The sequence below is a fragment of the Triticum urartu genome, chromosome 1A, assembly GCF_056163025.1.
Source record: "Triticum urartu cultivar PI428250 chromosome 1A, HENAU_Tu73, whole genome shotgun sequence".
Lineage (NCBI taxonomy): Eukaryota > Viridiplantae > Streptophyta > Magnoliopsida > Poales > Poaceae > Triticum > Triticum urartu.
The window spans coordinates 504868699-504882902 of NC_141873.1; the positions used below are offsets into that span (position 1 = coordinate 504868699).

The 14204-nt window shown below is 46.5% G+C and overlaps 1 pseudogene across 1 annotated transcript; it reads right to left on the bottom strand.

Annotated features, from left to right (window-relative positions):
- Positions 1-10293: 10293 nt before the first annotated feature.
- Positions 10294-14006, bottom strand: LOC125536734 (uncharacterized; annotated as a pseudogene). The gene is made up of 3 exons (XR_015607648.1): positions 11985-14006; positions 11155-11772; positions 10294-10935 (listed from the first exon to the last, which is right to left on the bottom strand). The product of XR_015607648.1 is annotated as an uncharacterized LOC125536734 (transcript).
- Between the last annotated feature and the right edge of the window lie 198 nt (positions 14007-14204).

Genomic DNA, 14204 nt, shown 5'->3' on the forward strand with positions numbered 1-14204 from the left:
ATTTGTCAAATTTACCTTGTTTTTTTTGTATTGGATGATTACTTGTTGTAGATTTGATAATTGTGAGAATATAAGAACGATTTTATCTTGATGAGTAATTGTCACATGATTTTTCCGGTGCATGTTCAAGTTTATTCACATGTGTAAGGATTTTGCTTGATAGAAAAATAGTGACAATTTCGATGGAAGGTGGTCATTCATGTTCAATATGATCATTGAGAGTCTCGGCTTGAGGGAGATTGAACTCTCTGGTAGACAATTCACGTGGGCTAATTCCTTACCAATTCCTACGTATGAGAAATTGGACATGGTCCTTACTACTGTTGAGAGGGAACAGAAATTTCCACTTGTAACGATTCGTGCTCTACAGAGAGCCATTTCGGACCATACCCCTTTGCTGGTTGATTCTGGGGAATCGACCCATGTGGTCAATAGAAATACGTTCTCTTTCAAACTAGGATGGTTCAAGAGGGAGGGATTCCTAAATCTTATTGCCACAGAGTGGGCCAGGGAGTCTGGCGGGACTTCTCATGTGGAAATATGGCAAAACAAAATTAGACATTTGCGCCAGTACTTGAGGGGATGGGCCAAAAATCAAAGTGGTATTTACAAAATTGAAAAGCAGAGGCTAACACAAATTATTAATGAACTTGACGTGAAAGCGGAATCCACCCTTCTTAATATGTCGGAGCAAGATATTAAGAATGAGGCCGAGAAGAAGTTACAGGCCCTTATGAGAGAGGAGGAAATGAAATGGGCGTTTAGAGCAAAGGTGTCTAAGATCGTCCAAGGAGATGATAATACAAGGTTTTTTCATATGATAGCTAATGGGAAACATAGAAAGAAGAAGATAATACAGCTCGAACAAGATGATGGTACAATTGTAGGACATGAGAACCTAAAATTGTACATCTCTGAATATTATAAGAAGCTTTTTGGAGCGCCAGAAGAAAGTTTCGTAGCTCTAGATGAGAGTTTGATCGGGGACATACCTCAGCTTAACTTAGAAGAGAATTAGTTGTTGTCTGCTCCGTTCACTGAGAAAGAGGTGTTTGATGCAATAATGCAAATGAAGCATAATAAAGCCCCTGGACCGTACGGGTTACTGGTGGAATTTTATCAGAAATGTTGGCATATCATAAAGGGAGATCTTATGCCTATGTTCCATGATTTGTTCGATGGCCACTTAAACCTCTTTCACCTCAATCTTGGAACAATCACGTTGTTGCCAAAGAGGGTTGAGGCTATTCGCATTGAGCAATTCAGACCGATCTGTCTTCTCAATGTAAGCTTTAAGATTTTTACAAAGGTTGGCACGAATAGGTTGACACAGATAGCCCATTCGGTTGTGCAACCAACACAAACTGCTTTCATGCCAGGACGACACATCCATGAAGGGGTTGTGGTCTTACATGAAACACTACATGAAATCCATACGAAGAAATTAGATGGTGTTATCTTCAAAGTGGATTTTCAAAAAGTGCATGATAAGGTCAAATGGCCCTTTTTGCAGCAAGCCTTACGTATGAAGGGGTTTGATGAGTCTTGGAGATATATGGTGGGTTCATTCATACAAAAAGGTAGTGTCATAATAAAAGTCAACGACGATACATGACATTTTTTTCAGACACGGAAGGGGTTACGACAGGGAGATTCCATGTCTCCGGTGTTGTTTAACATTGTAGCAAATATGTTGGCAGTACTAATTGGCCGAGCCAAAGAGAGTGGCCAAGTAGGAGGACTCGTCCCACACCTAGTAGAGGGGGGAGTCTCCGTCCTACAATACGCGGATGACACAATTATATTCATGGAACATGATCTTGCAAAAGCTAGGAATATGAAGCTTGTATTGTGTCTTTTTGAGCAACTGTCTGGGCTCAAAATCAATTTCAATAAAAGTGAATTGTTCTGTTTTGGGAGAGCCAAAGAGGAACAAGATGACTATAGAAATTTGTTCGGTTGTGAAATGGGATCCTTACCTTTTAGTTATCTAGAGATCCCAATTCATCATAGACGTTTAACGAATAAGGAATGAAAATGTATAGAAGATCGATTTGAAAAGAAACTGAGCTGCTGAAAGGGTAAGCTCATGTCATACGGAGGTCGGTTGGTTTTGATAAATTCGGTTTTGATGAGCCTGCCGATGTTCCTTCTATCCTTCTTTGAGGTACCGATATGGGTACGAAAAAGACTTGACTTTTATAGATCCCGATTCATTTGGCAAAGTGATGAGGCCAAGAAGAAGTACAAGTTGGCTAGATGGGATATTATTTGCAGACCAAACGACCAGGGCGGGTTAGGGATCGAAAATTTAGAGGTCAAAAATAGATGTCTGCTTAGCAAGTGGCTATACAAAATATCTACTGAGACCGAGGGTATGTGGATACAAATCTTGCGAAATAAAAACTTACACTCTAAGACTTTGGCCCAAGTTACCGTTAGGCCAACGGACTCACCCTTCTGGATGGGATTAATGAGGACGAAAGCAACTTTCTTCCAACGAGTGAAATTCCTAGTTGGTAATGGTAATACTACTAGATTTTGGGAGGATACATGGCTTGAGGAGACGCCTTTGGCTTTGTAATATCCATCCTTATATAATATTGTGCAACGTAAGGGGGATTATGTTGCCACAATATTAAACTCGATACTGCTTAATATCCAATTCAGGAGATCCCTAGTAGGGGAACGTTGGAATGCTTGGTTGCACCTGGTTCGTAGGTTGATGGAAGTTCACCTATCTGATCAGGCGGATACAATTCGCTGAAAGTTAACCACGAATGGAATCTTCTCAGTGAAATCCATGTATTCAGACCTAATTGATTCCGGGCCATTGTCGAGGTCGTTACATATTTGGAAGATTAAAGTCCCGCTTCGTATTAAAATATTTATGTGGTTTGTCCATAAAGAGGTTATTCTAACCAATGATAACTTGACAAAAAGGAATTGGGTTGGTAACTCTAGGTGATGTTTTTGTGATCAAAATGAAAAGATTAAACACCTCTTTTTCGAATGTCCTCTTGCACAATTATTATGGCGATCAATTCATGTAGCCTTTAACGTTCAACCTCCAAGGAGCATACACACGTTATTTGGAACGTGGCTTAATGGAATGGACATACATTTAGCTAAACATATTCGGATGGGAGTATGTGCATTGTTTTGGGCTATATGGAACAGTAGAAATGATATGATTTTTAATGGGACACAATTCACCAATTTTTTGCAGGTTATCTACAAAGCTACAGTTTGGATCCGTATATGGTCCTTACTCACTCATGCGGACTTCAAAAAGCCTTTGGTTATTGGGTACAACCGTTGGGAGACGGTAGCACGGGCTACCTTCAGCCGATTTGGGTGGCGAGCGAATAATAGGTTAGGTGTGTAGGCATTGTAGCTTATTATTCTATCGCCGGATGTGGCACTTTTTTAGTTCTATATCACCGGGTGTGGTGCTTTTCAGATTTATTTGCTTTCGACTACTGCTGAGTTATGAGCTTTTTGGGACCTTATGACCTTGTTACATTTTTATTTAATAATATGGCTGCATGCATCGATTGATGAAGAGGCCGGGGGTATTCCTCCTTTTCGAAAAAGAAAAAAAAAAGATGTTTGCAATAATGCTTATGGGGGCAAGTGTTTACAAATTGTAGTTAGAATTTTCTCATTCATATGTGTGTGTGGTTGGAACGACGTATGAGTTGCAAGTTGTTCGTATTAGACGTGAAAATAACCAACTGTTAACAGTCCAACACTCGATTCTAATTTAGAGGTGTTACAGACATTTCAGCACACAACTCATACAACAATCACAGGCTGAAATCACAGAAAAAAACTGGACATATGAATCTGTAGGTAGACGATTCTGTGGGCAGTTTGCTAAAATCAGATTCTGAAAAATCATGAGGCGAAAAGAACTGGCCATAGTCGATGCTCGTACAAAGAGCAACGCACACGTGCGGCGCGTTTCATCAGCGGAACTTTTCTGCATCGTGGCATACATGGATGCCATACCGTGTCCTGTCAACTTTAGAATTGTAATCCTTGGACCGCACAGCAATGGTTCTATCTGTTCGTGTGCTCCATCAGATGCATGACTCTCAGCAGTGCGGTTTTTTAATGGCGGATGCCAACCGTTGCTGTTGGATTGCATCAGAACGAATCAAAGGGTCAGTAAAGGTGTGCTTGATCACAATTATATACCACTGCTACGTGCTAGATTAAACTTTGTCAAGGTGAGATGTTGGTCAGACCCCACTGGTAACGGACTAGATTAGCCGAGAGCGCCACAATTAGAAGTGTGATGCACGTGTGGGGAAGGATAAGGGAGGGCATCCAATATCCATCTAGTGAAGAAAGGTCACATCTCGGTAAAGCCACGACCGGAGACGCGGGCCGCCGGCTCGGGCATCTGAATTCTTTCCTGAAGAACATGTACTGTAGATGGGGCATACTAATATACCGCAGTACTGAAGAACATGTACAAGTTGGCATCCACGTTCGTGTATTACTGTAATATACTGTACGTATCAACCAACGGAAACGAGAGTGTACTGCTGTCAGAGTATTTTTTTTCCTCCACCGGCTGCTAACGGAGAGGGCCTCTCCTGGCAGGGAGGGAGGAGGAAGCTGCCGGCCTGCCGCTCATGCACCACGCATCAGCTCGCCGCCTCTTAAAAATAATATCCATGTATCCCCTAATTCGCTCCCGGATCAGATTAGATTAGGCGCCAAATAACCTGGGTCGACACAATCGTTTAAAAAGGAATACTCCTGCCACCAACGGCCGGAGATCACACTGCCGGCAGCACACACAAGCTACTAGTACCACGTCCGTCTCGCACGCAGCAGTCACGCACATGGGTCCCGGCCGGCGGCTCGGTGGCATCATAGTTGGCGGATGGCGGATCACGCAGCCGGGGATCTGGTCGCGGTTGGGCGCGGAATAATTCGCGCGAGCCGTGGACCCGCCCGGAAAGGGACAGCCAGCCACCGGTCGACCGGCCGCCCCTGCCTGGGGTACGTACGTAGTACGACGACTACGTGCCCGCCTCCCGTCCCGTTCTCGCTGTCCGCATTTCCGCCCGCCGCCGGGCCCGTGCCGCCCCCCCGACGCGGAGAGCGACTTTTGAGGCGCCGGCGCCGCGCGCGCCCGTGGTTTGGTTTATTCCCTCCGCTCCACCTTCACGGCGGGTCAGTGGCACGTCGACGTATGCCCGCCCGCCCGCCGGGTCGCCGTCGCCTTTCCGTCGGCGGCGGTGAGCTCCAGCAGAGTCGCGGATTCGTTTCACTTTCCCTTTCATTTTCCTGCCGCCCGTGGATCGCATGACCCCGGATCCGCCGGATCGTCTACGCTACGCGTGCAGCTGGAATTTCTGCAGGGTTGGGTTGCACGTTCCTGCGCATTCAGATTCCGTTGGAAGGCGTGTCCGGTCAGCGACACCGTGTGCTCTCAAAGTCACTCTTATCTTTGTTTAATCATATCGTATCTATCAATCACGATTAGCCATACCTGCGCGTCGTCTCACTCGTCAGGGAGATGGATCCTGCACACATGTCAGCGAGCACGGGCGCTGGTAGTAGTGGTAGTCTCGTGACTTTCGTTGACCCACCGCGGGCACGATGCTTCGCCGGTCTGCTGCTGTCTGCACGCAGTAGCGGTAGTAGGTGGAGTCTGCGTCAGTCATGGTGTGGAGGACGAAATTACTGTTTTGATCTTTTTCCTAACTTAATCAAGAATTGACCCAGTTTGCAGAAGAATTTCGAATCTGACCTTTTTTGATCACGCCAACATCCCTGGCGTTTGGCTTGCACGGGAGACGCCATGAATGCTGGCGTTTGGGCCTGGCCCACATTTGTCCAGCTGGCGCCGAAGTCGCAGAGCCAAACGCCATATAGCTTGGCGTCTGGAGCAAACGCCACAAGGCTTGGCGATTTGAGCCTACTGAGCCCGTTTGATTATTCTGGTTTGGTGTTCGTTAGTGTGGCTGATTAATTATGTGAGGAGCTGGAAAGCCAAAGTATTATGCTGTGCTTTTTCTTCTCTGACTGTTTTCTTTTAAGAAATACATGCAGTTTGGATGGATTAATCCCGTGTTAAGTGGCCGTGTAACTAACTTATTTAGCACAGCCCAATAAGCAACAGTGTAACCATACTATTTGGATGGTTTCATATGTTCTAGAATGAAAGCGTACTACTGATGTTTTTTGCTAAATGAAACATACTACTAATTCTTTTTAGTTCCTTTTTTTTGAACCAATTCTTTTCAGTTCCCTGATAAGACTAATTAACCTACTACCAATTCGTTCTAAGTTTGAATTGACATAAAAAAAAATAAAGTTCATGCGTTTTTTAGAAAATAATATGGCTCTATGTCCACCACAAAATGTTATGCTAAATCGTCGGAGAAGAGAGCGTCAGTGCCCTGTTCTAGACGGAGACGATCTTAACATCAGATTTGGACCTGTGCATATATTGATCCAACATCAAATAAAAATCATGAGCTAGCTCATGCTCCAAATTTAGCTTTGTGTACAAATCTAATATAATATACGAACAACATAAATATGTGGTTATTCTTTATTAGGGGGGGGGGGGGGGGAGGGGGGATGTGTGGCTGTTAATATATGTGTTTTTAGAAAGCACATTAATCATTAGTTCACATAATACATATGATTAAAAATATTATACCGCATATTTTTATATTTAGCATAACATTTTGTGGTGGACATGGAGCCTTATTATTTTCTAAAATAGACATGAACTTTAAATTTGCTTCTATGTCAATACCTTCATCTTTGGTGTAGGCAAGTCCTAGCCAACAAATCAATCCATGCGCGCCCACAGCACGAAACACACCTGAACCGAAAAAGTAGGATCTAGGCGATCAAGGAGGCGAAGAGGGATCCCTTGCGCGCCACCGGTGACGCCGCCGGTTCCCTCTATCTCCGTCGGTCGCTCCGGCGGCGGGAGGGAGAGGGAACCTCGGGTCCGTTCGCTAGGTGGGTATGTGGTAGGGTTAGGGTTGAGGGAGACGCTGCCGAGGCCGTTGCGGTGGTGTCGTGTCGGAATAAATTTCTCCAGGCTCCGTTCGCGGTCGGGCGAGGCTTTTGCCTTCGTCTAGGAGCCAGCGGTGTTGGGAATTCCGGATCTCGTCGAGGTCGCGGGCTATGGTGCTTGGAGATCCATGGACACTAGCCGTTTGGATTCTCAGATAAGGCATGGGTTTGGTTTATTCCCTCCGCTCCACCTTCCCGGCGGGTCAGTGGCACGTCGACGTATGCCCGCCAGCCCGCGGGGTCGCCGTCGCCTTTCCGTCGGCGGCGGTGAGCTCCAGCAGAGTCGCCCGGTCCCTCTCTCCACGCCGTGTGGTGAGGTGCACCGATCGACTTGATTCGTTTTACTTTCCCTTCATTTTCCTTCCACGCGCTGCCGCTGCCCCCGCATGACTCCGGATTCGCCGGATCGTCTACGCTATGCCTGCAGCTGGAATTTCTGCAGGGTTGGGTTGGGTTGCACATTCGTGCGCATCCAGATTCCGTTGGAGGTGGAAGAGAGTGTCTGGTCAGCGACACCGTGTGCTCTCAAAGTCAGTCTCATCTTTGTTTGAGCTATCTATCTATCAACCACGATTAGCCGTACCTGCGCGTCGACTCACTCGTCAGGGAGATGAATCACACATGTCAGCGAGCGGTGCTGGTTGTAGTGGTGGTAGTCTCGTGACTTTCGTTGACCGACCGCGGGCACGATGCTTCGCCGGTCTGCTGCTGCCTGCACGCAGTAGCGGTAGTAGGTGGAGTCTGCGTCAGTCATGTGTGGACGCAGCCATGCAGGTGCGGCGCCCAAGCTTTATCGTTGTTTATTACGAGTACAGTTAATAGTACATGGACGAGCCATGGCCTGATGGCCGGCCACTGTCGACCGACTGCGACGGCGGGCGGGCGAGCGGCGTGATGGGCCGTGGGGACGCACGATCGCGGCAGGTGAGGTGGATTTGGATGTGTCCCCTCCGGCGGTGACGCCTCGTGCTCGTGGGCCTACCGCGCCCGACGCGGTCCTGTCACGCTTCGGATTTCGGCGGATACGATGCGATGCTTTCTCTCGCCCTCGACGTGCACACGGGCGGCGCCTCGGCGGCCGATCGTCCGCGGCTTCGGCGACCGCAACGCGCCGTGTGGCCGGCTTTATTTTTCCTCTCTGCTTTCCGGTGATGGGAAGATTGGGTATCGTACGGTTCTCCGGTGGTGGTTGGTCTGTGGCTTCTTTTTCCTCTTCTGTCCTGCGAGATGTGTGCGCAGTGCGCACACGCTAGCCTGTGCATGAGCAACCCGGGCTCCGATCTCCTGATTTGCTGTCTGCTGCTCCCTCCGTTCCGAATCATTTATCGCACGTATGAATGTATCTAGATATATTTTAGTTATAGATATATCCATTTCTGTGACGAGTAATTTGAAACGGAGGGAGTAGTAGTGTTTATGCTAGCTTGTTCGGCACTGACCAGACCGGAGATGGCCGCGTGAGCAAGCAACATTCTGCCTGCCTCCTCCGGAAAAGAACACACGCTCCACGCTCAATTTTATTCAGGACGAACATAAATGACCGGGAAAACAAAATAAGGACCGACCGTGCCATATAAGCCGGAGGAGCAATGGAATCAGGCCGTATCGGCCGTACTCGTAAGCACACTAGTAGCTAGGATTAACGTGGAGCGTGCGTGCTCCTTTTCTTCTCGCTCACTGCTGCCGACCCGAGTTCAGCAATTTCAGAGCGGCAACGAGCTGCATCCATTTTCAAAGGGGGAAAAATGAGAGTGAACGGGTGACAGGTGAAGTCTTCACTGCAGCTAGCGGATGGAGACAGCAACAGCTTAAGCCTTGTTCGGTTGATAGGGATCTAGGAGGGGTTTGGCAGGGATTGAGGTGGATATAATCTCCCACAAGTCAAAATCCACCCAAATCCTCTCCAATCCTCTTGAGAAGAGGTGTAACCAAACAAGGCCTAAGGAGCAGTGTCGAGGCTGCCTGATTGTATCGTTTTACACCAGTTTGAGGGCGTCTGAATGTATCGGTTTTCGCCGGGTTTTTCACGGTCAGCGGAATAGCAATGTTGCCCTGGTTTCGGAAAACAAAACAAACCCGAGCTCAGTGCAAAACTGGCCAAGGAAAGGAAAATGTTGCCATGCTGGCCTCCATCCCTCTGCACGTGTAGCATCCATTCAAGTTTACTCCAATAAGCAACCCGCAAAAAAAAAAAGTTTACTCCAATAAGCAGATAGCTGCCGCCGGACCAATCAAGAGGCAAGACATGTTGCCATGCTGGCCTCCATCCCTCTGCAAATCAAGAGGCAAGATCATACAGCTTCAGTGCGCAGTGCCGCCATATCTTCAGCCTACCTGGACCTTGATATTATGCATACAAATAAGGAAGATAGGAATTGATGTATGTGTTCTGATTTATTTGGGTGTCCATGATATGAAGCTCCACAAATATAATAATAAGCAAAATAAAAGAACATGTCCTGAATCCTCATAATAACTATATAGAGATAATGAACAGTTTGACCACAAAAGTTCTGCAAGGAGAAAGGAGCGATAGGATGTCTTTTACTTATCCTGAACCAACACAGCTCGTCGCCCTTCGAACCCCTTAACCTCGAAAAAAAAAATCAAGAAACACAAACATGGGATTATTTCCCTGCATAAAGAGATGAACAGCTTCATGAGGCCTAGGTCCTCCTTCCCAAGAAGAAAACCCTGCTAAATCACACATTTACAGTTACAAATAAAGATACCAGTCAGGTCGGGTTCCAGTCTACTCCATCTACAAAATTACCTATAAATAACTCCAATCTCGTAAGCATTTTGAGATGGAGCAGTGCCTCTGGGAAGTGATATACCAACAAGATAATCATGGAGATCAAGGAAGATAAAAGCATCTGACCTTTGGGTAGTAATACATTATTACAATCAAATTGATTGAATCAATAGAGTATTCAAGTTCAAAAATAAAATAAAACCACCAACACCAAATCCAGACTCTTACAAAAATGGTGGTGGACTGATAGGCACTGTAACTGGAAACAAACAGGCATCAGATGGCTCTTATTCACCGAGAAAACCAGAGAACCACACCAAAGAACAGCATATCGCAACGAATCAATTAAGGCAGAGCTTCCACTGGTAAGCAAATAAGAAGCCAAGATTACGGCATGTTATCATAATCTTGACGAGGCAAGACACGTCGTTTCGCCACTGTGTTTAACATGGGGCGACAGTTCTACAAACATGCAGTTCTACAAACATGCTCATTGTAGAATAGGAAATGGGCGGTTAACAGCAGCCATAGTATATTAAGCTCTGCACAATAGTGCAGCTGCAAACTAAAATCAGGCACATCAGATTGGTAATGCAGAAACGGGTTATTTCCAACTGTAAATAAACAGACAATAATTTCTCAGGTTATTCAGCCGGTACTCCCTCCCACCCCCCCTGTTTCTGGTAGATCAAATATTCACATGGTTATAAAATGATGGAGATTGAGGAAGAAAAACAACACTGAAATTTCTGACCCTCAGGTAGAAATACATTACTAGAGAATTCAACATGGGGCAATCGTGGAGTAACCTGGCATCCATACTACAGACTTGGTAATCTGGCAGCTCCAACAGCTCACAAACAGACTGCCAGGCATCAGACTGGACTAGTGCATCAAGCTCTGCACCGAGGAGCAGCTGCAAGTGAGTAAGCAAATGACACGAACGACACATGGGTGATATTGACACCGGGCTATTTCCATGTACGTGTAACGATAGAGTATGATTTCTCAGATTATTCAGCTGGTACTATTTCTTGGGATTCAGACATGGATGCGCCGGCAGCAGCAGCTTCATGAGGCCTTGAGCGTCTGCAAGGAGGTGGATCTTCGCTCCCAGGTATCTGGTAGATCACATATTCACACTGTTATAATACCTCCAAACTTTCATTGAAGAACAATATAAGACTAGAAAACCATGGAGATAACAGGAACATCACAACGAACAAAAAACATAAAAACCTTCCATGGCTAAGCAAATAAGCGTAAAATTGAAATGCAGAGTAGAAATGGTATCCATAAGCACCATTTAAAAAAAAGGTTTCGCCAGTGACAATGCTGACCTGGGAAGTCGATGGAGGGGCACCGGCATTTCCTTCACTTGAAAGCTCCATCCTCTGCAGCCTCTCCGGCAAGGTCTCCATCCCTATGTGTGATAGCAGCAGCCAGACATAAGTGAGGAGCTCAGGGCCAGTGCCCAGGCTCTTTCCGTGTAGGTATCCTCGGCACCTACTGGCTGAGAAGCAGAGCATCTCCACCCACACACCTTCGATCACTTCCCATGTCTTGTTCTCATCACCCAAAGACAACAGCGCTTCAGAAATCTTACAGGCATCACGGATAAAACAACCTTCCTGTGCAGTTGGATATTTCTTTGCACCAGGTGGCGAATGTGTGTGTTCAACAACTTGTTCTTGGCATTGTGTGGGCTGCACCTTGCCAATTATTCTCTGCGTAAATTCTCTTTCGATTTCATCGAGCAATGGCTTTCTGCCTGTGAAGAACTTCAGAAATGGCTTACTGCATCCGAGGATCTCCATGAGCGAAGGCTTGTCACCCTTGATGACCTTCTCGAGCGACAGATCATCATCCTTGAGAATCTCCTCCAGTTCGGCATTAGCGGTGATAAGCAGATTCCGCCTAGAACCCGAGAGTAGCATCTCAGGGTTAACAAATACTCCCTCCATTCCACAATGTAGTGCTTCCTCTATCCACGTGCTTCAACTTTGACCGTAAATTTAACTACCAAGACCAATTGTGGCGGGAGCAAAAATTATATCAGTGAATTCGTATTCGAAAGAAGTTTTCAATTATATAATTTTTTCTCCCGCCGCAGTTGGTCTCGTTGGTTAAATTTATGGTCAAAGTTGGACCTCGGAAAGCGCGGGCGCACTATATTTTGGAATGGAGGGAGTAGTAGGTACATCAAGTAGTTGGACATCTCCCGGCACCCAGACGGCTCTACCGTGATGATGAGATCTTTCACACCAAACAGCACAACCATGGCCTTCACCTGATGCATCTTCAATACACTGAGCAGTGGCACATTGGTGATCTGCTGATGCGCCCAAGTGGTAGAAGCAGAAATCCGTGGCGATGTGCCAGAGAAGGACGCTCTCGTCAAATGGACTCCTTAAGCTCCAACCCAGGTCTTGGTCGCACTTGTTAGCCTCAAGAGTCCATTGCCCCCTGCGGTCATTGAACTTCCAGTAACTGCCAACATCTTTTATCTGATCTTCCCACCCTTTCTTTACATACTTGAGGACTAACTCTGTTATTGCAAAGGAAGAGTTGCAGGGCTTCATGAGCCAATGTTGGTGAAAGAAGTCGTTGCAATTCAAAAAACTCAGGATGCTGGTCATCTTGGTGTGCTTTTTGTTGTGGACAAAGAACCCTACAAGAGCATATTGGCCTACGAGGCTATCTTTGAGTGCACCAATGCTCATGATATTTATTAGCTCACTGATGGACAGGGCATCCTTCTTTCTTGCCCACTGAAGCTTGTACAGGATGGTCCTTTGCCACTGGAACGGGGGAACTGCACTCCCTCGCCGTTGGGCATTCTCTAGCTTTATCCTTGCAACTTGGTCAAGCGCCCATGTTACCAATTGTACTGCCCAATCCCCATCAGGCGTCCTAGAACTCGAATGGACTTGCCTTTGAGCCTTTGAAGAAATATGACTAGTTGAGAAAAACCTGCAGAAGTACTCCAACACTGCGGTACAGCAGAACAAGACATATGTAACCTTGACGTCGTTATCATCATAACCTTCTCTGTGGCTATTGTGGAAGAGGGCGAGGGCTGCCCATGGCAGTATCATAGCTGGTAGACGTATGAACAAAGCACCAGGATTCATATCTGGTTGTTCCCCCGTTTCGTCACACAGCTCGATCATCTTCTTTTTCGGGTATAAAAGATTAAACGTATTGGATAGCCTATTTTGCAACAAAACATATGCTTGCTTCTCATGAAGCAACCCAAAGGATTTTAGGATGCCAAGTCGATCAGGATAGGACGATGCAAGGTCCACAAATAGCTTATAGACCTCAAGGTCCACATTATAGTCATCAACTTGGGCTCTACTTGTCCGTGTGCTTTGCGTCTGAGATCCATGGTCGGGCTCAAGATCCACCACATCATCTTCTCCTTGTGCTTGATCAGGAAGATGGTTGTTGGCCTCAAGGTCCACCATCCCTGGTCCTTGCGTGATATCTCCAGATCTCACTCAATCATCAGTGAAGTCATGCACGCACAAAAGTGAGAGTCCGATTCGTTGCAACCTAATAACTACGGCGTTGTCCACATGTTTTATATTGTACCACTTGACTCTGTGGGCTTGTCTGATCTTGTGATTTGCATCTAATGGCCACTATTTATTTATTTCTATGACTGACTTCAGGCCGGCCCATCAAACCTATCGAATCCTTGTGTTGGTTATTCTAGTCCACTCTGCCCTCTAAGATATTCATGGGTGGGAGAACTGAAGTCTCAGTTCTGTTTCTTGTCTTGGCCACACCTCGATACCACGAAGGAAGCATCCAAGTAGGCGAGTCCAAGCAAAGCAAAGCGAAGCGTGGCGAGTGGTTGGTCACTAGTAGGGGTGGTGGAACGGATGGGGAATAAACACAAGCACCTGGCGGGCGGACGAAATCTGATCTGGTGCCGGCGGCGCTCCCGGCGGGCGTCCACCGTGCCCTTCTGTGATGCATTTCGCCTGGCACACGAGGCCGGCGATCCGCCGCTTGGCAGCTGCGGGCGGGCGTCGACGAGGCCATCTTCTCCGGCTGGAGTCTCCATACATACGACCGCCGCGCGGTGAGCAGAAGAGGGAGGAAGAACGGGTTGATTAACGGTGATCGTGGGTCTTTGCCGGTCTGACTGCAAAAACCTTGAACCAGCTCTTTGCCCAATAACCAACTAGATTGTAATACTTCATGATTTGTTAATGATTTAGATTCAATATTATGCATATTAATTTGATGTGAGGTCAAATTTTTGAATATTCTGGTTTTTTTTATCACAAATGGACCAATGAACCGACAGTCCGACCAATAAAAACTTAAACCGACAACCTCGCCTGTTTGGTGTTTTAAATTCAATATAATTGGTGTA